Source organism: Ursus arctos, chromosome X (assembly GCF_023065955.2).
Source record: "Ursus arctos isolate Adak ecotype North America chromosome X, UrsArc2.0, whole genome shotgun sequence".
NCBI lineage: Eukaryota > Metazoa > Chordata > Mammalia > Carnivora > Ursidae > Ursus > Ursus arctos.
In genome coordinates, this window is record NC_079873.1 from 109667730 (window position 1) to 109672797 (window position 5068).

The window sequence follows — 5068 nt, forward strand, 5'->3', positions numbered from 1 at the left end:
TTGACTATTACACATAACTGTGGTAGAACGTCGGGAATGTGGTACTTAGGCGAAAGGCAAGAAAGGTTTAACATAGCAGGCTTGAAACTGCTCTCTTTGGGCTGCTTGCAGCATCTGCCATTGGCTGGATCTAAACTGCTTGTACAAACACTATGGTTGAGGCTGAACGTCTGCTTTCCTCCCGGGAGTCTGGAATTCTGGTACCCGCTAGGCGAAGGGTGACTACAATACCAGCCTGTTACAAACCTTGAATACTGAGTCTCTAATGAGCTTCCCTGGTAGACGATACTTTACATGTTGTGTGTTGTCCCAATTTCATGCTGGAAGAATTACATGCATCCTCTGTGACTCCACTGGGAGAGAACTCTTGCCAACCTGTGCCAGGTTTCCTCTAGACTTGGCGCCCATGCTCCTTTTCCCTTCGCTGGTTTTGCTTCGTATCTTTTCACTTTAGGAAAGTCATAGCTGTGAGTAAGAATATATGCTGAGTCTCTTTGGAGTCATCCTACCAAATCATTGAACATGGGTGTGTTCTTGGGGACCCTCGACATAGGTGAACGGCAAGTGTCACAGGAGGAACAGAAAGAAAGAAACAAAAAGGTGAGATCTGCTGACCCAAGCAACCAAATGCTCAAAAAAAAAAGACCTTCAGGGGCACCCAGCTGGCTCAGATGGTAGAGCATGCGACTCTTGATCTCAGGGTTGTAAGTTGGAGTCCCACACTGGGGATGGAGGTCACTTAAAAATAAAAGCTTTGAAAAAATACCTTCAAACTGCTCATTATATGTTAATTTCTATCTTGTTTATTCCTCAAATGTTTAGAGGTAGCTTATGCTAAGAATATGAATAATAATACAGCACGATCTCATTATGTAAAAATACACATATGGACACAGGGAAAGAGGCTGGAAAGAAGACAACAAAACATTAACAGTTGTTTTCTCCAGATGAAGTGACAGAATTCTAATGCTTCATTTTTTTCTTCTTCTTGGGCCTAGCTGTATTTTCCACATTTTCCACAATGAGCACATATTGCTTTTATAATGAGACTTAAAAAAGATTATATAAAAGTGAATTTTTTTTAAAATTTTATTTATTTATTTGGCAGAGACAGCCAGCGAGAGAGGGAACACAAGCAGGGGGAGTGGGAGAGGAAGAAGCAGGCTCCTAGCGGAGGAGCCTGATGTGGGGCTCGATCCCAGAATGCCGGGATCACGTCCTGAGCCGAAGGCAGACGCTTAACGACTGCGTCACTCAGGCGCCCCTATAAAAGTGAATGTTAAACAGAATTAAGATTAGGAAAATCAGGCAAAATACGCAAAAATGCAAGAAGCCATGACTAAGAGAAAAACATTGAAAATAGATGTAGAGACCGTAACGACTGCTGAAACTCTTAACGTGTCTGCCTCAAATTTGACTCTGCATTCCCTGACAGTGAAAGCAAAATAGAAACACAGTTCAGTCACCAAGAAAGCATAATATTTCTATCACTGTATATCAAATGATCACAAACTCAGAGGCTTAAAACAATATCTGTTTATTAGCTCACAGTTCTACAGGTCAGAAGTCCAGCTGTGTTCTTGTTGGCAGAATTTCGTTCCTTGTCCTTGTTGGACTGAGATCTCAATTTCCTTGCTAAGTGGGCTCCTCCATCTTTAAGCAAGCAATAGTGCATCAAATCTGTCTTGTGTTTCAAATCTCTGACTTCTCTGTCCTAACTTTAGATTTAAAAGGCCCCTGTGATTAGGTCAGGACCACTCAGAGATTCCACCCTTGTTAAAACCAACTGTTCATGAACATATCTGAATCACAGGAATGAAATCTATCATATTCACAATCTCTGGGTTATACAGGAAGTGTACATACACCACCAGGGTGTGGGAAATCTTGGGGACCAATTTAGAGTTCTGCCTTCACATAGCGTGTATAATTTTGTGTGTTTTGGAAAAGATGGAATTTAACTACTTAGCATACATACATATGGTCTCTCCCCTCATTCTGTGCCCAGAGATAGTCCCAGGGGAATGCAGATAGTAACTTGTGTGAACACCCAACACATTCAAATGCTCCTTTTAATTCTAATGTTTATCTTAAGGAAATACGCCAAAAACAAGCTGTAGAAGAGGGAGAAATCGGCCAGAGACTGCAAGAAGGACAGGTGCTCTGGGGCAGAATGAAAAGTGACTGACATCGGAGGCAGCCACAGATTGGGGAAATGAAACTTAATCAAGAGTCTGAAACCAGAATTTCTAGTGTTTTCCTCTACCTGGTCCTGTGAATTTTGCTAAGTCCCTTTCATCCCCCATAGAGGCCTAGCTTTCTTGTCCTTTCTCCCCCCACCACTTTTTTTTTGCATAAGGAACAGTCTGAAAGATAGGTCCAAGGGATGTCTCAGCTTCCTACTTTGCACTCCTGGACAGAAGCTAAGGGCAGTTGTGTCTCGTTTTCCAAAGCGTGGTTCAGGGACCAACAACATCAGTGTCACCTAGGAGCTAGTTAGAAATAAAGTTTCAGGGGCGCTTTGGTGGCTAAGTTGGTCGGGGGTCCGATGCTTTGTTTTCACTCAGGTCATGATCTTGGGGTCCTAGGATTGGGCCCCATGTCAGGCTCCATGCTCAGCACGGAGTCCACTGAAGATGCTCTCTCTCCTCCTCTGCCCCTCCCCCGCACTCCCTCTTTTTTCCTCTCTCTCAAATAAAGAAATAAAATCTTAAGAAAAAAAAAAAGCAAAAGAAAGAAAGTTTTGGGCTCCCAGAACCTGATTCGCAACCAGATCACTGCATGAGCCCTTACAGCTTGAGAAGGGCCGCATCAGAGCCTTGTTGCTCCCTTTGTGAACTCTGCTGGCCAGACTCACTGAAGTCCTGAGGACCTGGAACCGGTAGCCCTGTGGTCTGCTCCAGCCCTCACTTTTACCTTCTCAAAAATGAAAAGCACTGCTAACTGACAAGGAACTGGGGTTGTGGCTATAAGCTCAGTTCACTTCAAGAAGCTGTAGTCAAGGCTCTCTGCTCCTCCCTGTTCGACAGACAGCCACCTCTTCTGGTGCAGTGCCAGCTGAGTCCCTGAGATACAACGGTGAAGGTCAGAGTACATGGGTCTGGCAGTATTGGGCACCTGGTCACCAGGACTGCTTTTAACTCTAGCAAAGTGGATATTGTCGCCATTAATGACCCCTTCATTGACCTCAACTACATGGTCTATGTGTTCCAGTATTATTCCACCCTTGGCAAATTCCATGGCACAGTCAAGGCTGAGAACGGGAAAGTGGTCATCAGTGGAAAGCCCATCTCCATCTTCCAGGAGCAAGATCCCGCCAACATCAAATGGGGTGAGGCTGGTGCCTAATATGTTGTGGAGTCCACTAGGGACTTCACCACCATGGAGAAGGCTGGGACTCACTTGAAGGGTGGGGTCAAGAGGGTCATCATCTCTGCCTCTTCTGCTGATGCCCCCATGTTTGTGATGGGTGTGAACCATGAGAAGTATGACAACTCCCTGGAGATTGTCAGCAATGCCTCCTGTACTACCAACTGTTTGGCCCCTCCGGCCAAGGTCATCCATGACAACTCTGGCATCATGGAGGAACTCATGACCACAGTCCATGCCATCACTGCCACCCAGAATACCATGGATGGCCCCTCTGGGAAGCTGTGGTGTGGTGACCAAGGGGCTGCCCAGAACATCACTGGGCACCTACTGGCACAGCCAAGACTATAAGCAAGATCATTCCTGAGCTGAATGGGAAGCTCAATGGCGTTGCCTTCTATGTTCCCACCCCCAACATGTCAGTCATGGATCTGACCTGCCACTGGGAGAAAGCTGCCAAATATGATGATATTGAGAAGGTGGTGAAGCCGGCATCAGAGGGGCCCCCTCAAGAGCATCCTGGGCTACACTGAGGAACACGTTGTGTCCTGTGATTTTAACAGCGACACCCACTCTTCCACCTTCGATGCTGGGGCTGGGATTGCCCTCAATGACCACTTTGTCAAGCTAATTTCCTGGTATGACAATGAATTTGACTACAGTAACCAGGTGGTGGACCTTGTGGTCCACATGGCCTCCAAGGAGTAAGAGTCCCCTGGACTACCACCCCCAGTGAGAGCAAGAGGAAGAGAGAGGCCCTCAGCTGCTGGGGAGTCCTTGCCCCAACTCATCATCCCCCAACTCACTAAGAATCTCCCAACCTCTACACAGTTTCCATCCCAGACCCCCTAAGGAAGGGGAGGGGCTTGGGGAGTCCTACCTTGTCATGTACATCAATAAAGTATACTGTACCCAGCCAGAAAAAAAAAAGAGAGAGAGAGAGAGAGAGAAGCTATAGTCAAGCTGATCCTAAAATTCACATGGAAATGCAAGGGACCCAGGATTACCAAAAAAGAGCAAAGTTGGAAGACTCAAACTTCCCAATTTCAAGATTTGCTACAGTAATCAAGAAGATCATCCAATGGGGAAGAAAATAGTTTTTTCAAGAAATGACACAGGAACAATTAGATATCCATATGCAAGAGAATGAGTTTTGTCCCCTACCTCACACTATAATCAAAAATAATTACAAATAGATTAAAAAAAAACTGGGGCACCTAGCTGGTTCAGTTGATAAAGACGCAACTCTTAATCTCAGGGTCATGAGTTCAAGCCCCACACTGGGTGTAGAGCCTACTTGATTTAAAAAAAAAAGGATCAAAAACCTAAATGTCAGAGCTAAAACTATAAAACTCTTAGAAGTACACGTAGGGGTAAATCTGAATGACTTTGGATTTGGCAATGGTTTCCTGAGTTTGACACCAAAATCACAGACAACAAAAGAAAAAATAGATACATTAGACTTGATAAAATTAAAAACTTTGGTGCATTGAAGGGACGTCTGGGTGGCTCAGTCAGTTAGGCATCTGCCTTCGGCTCAGGACATGATCCCAGGGTCCTAGGCTCAAGTCCCGCATCGGGCTCCTTGCTCCGTGGGGAGCTTGCTTCTCCCTCTGCTTGTGCTCTCTCTCTCTCTCTCAAATAAAATATCAAAATCTTTAAAGAAATAAAAAAGAAAAACTTTTGCGCAATGAAGAAC

The 5068-nt window shown here is 45.1% G+C and overlaps 1 pseudogene; it reads left to right on the forward strand.

Moving 5' to 3' along the window:
- Positions 1–522: 522 nt before the first annotated feature.
- Positions 523–4077, forward strand: LOC113241847 (glyceraldehyde-3-phosphate dehydrogenase-like; annotated as a pseudogene).
- The last annotated feature ends 991 nt before the right edge of the window (positions 4078–5068 follow it).